This window comes from Gavialis gangeticus, unplaced genomic scaffold (genome assembly GCF_001723915.1).
Source record: "Gavialis gangeticus isolate Ggan-Ray unplaced genomic scaffold, GavGan_comp1, whole genome shotgun sequence".
Lineage (NCBI taxonomy): Eukaryota > Metazoa > Chordata > Crocodylia > Gavialidae > Gavialis > Gavialis gangeticus.
Window position 1 is genome coordinate 43179555 of NW_017729022.1, and position 788 is coordinate 43180342.

A 788-nucleotide genomic window follows, 5' to 3' on the forward strand; every position below is an offset into this window, starting at 1 on the left:
TGGGGCAGATGGAGCATCCCACAGGAGTACGGGGGGCTCCCCAGCATGCTTAGCAGCAGACCTGGAAGTGGACCAGAAACACTTCTGGTCCACTTCTGGGTCTGCCACAGAGCATACTGGGGGTTCCCCCCAGCTCAGTGTCTGGTGTCTCCTGGGTCTGGGGGGGCACCTGGAGGCCCCCCAAAGCCAATCACCGAGCAAGGGGAATGCAGCCCTCCCCGCCCGCATGTGCTTGCTGGCAGACCTGGAAGTGGACCAGAAGTACTTCCAGTCCACCTCCAAGTTCACTGCCAAGCATGCGGGGAGCCGCCCCCGCGTCCCATGCTTCTGTGGGACCCTTCATCTGTCCCAGCACCGCAGTATTCATGAGTTATGCCTGGTACCTCGAGGTATATGGAAAAAACATTTAAAGATGTGTCTATGGCCAAATCTCTGATTCTCCAAATCAGCATTGAATCTCCAGATTTGGCTGAATCGAATTGGGGACAGTGATCCAAATCAACAAATTGAATCACTGTCCCCACTTCAGAACAAATCTAAATCTGAATTGAATAAGGCCTGTTTTGCATGCCCCAGCTGTTACCTTATTGAATTCTAACATTATTGTAGTTAAGGTGCTTACATGATGTTTCAATATATTATTGGGTATCAAAGTTAAGATGACTGGTCTATATTTCTTTGGATCCCCCTTGTTCCCTTTTTATAAAGATGGGCACTATATTTCATAGATTCATACTTTCTAGGGTCGGAAGTAGCGCCTCCTGATATCTAGTCTGAATCTCCCCTCT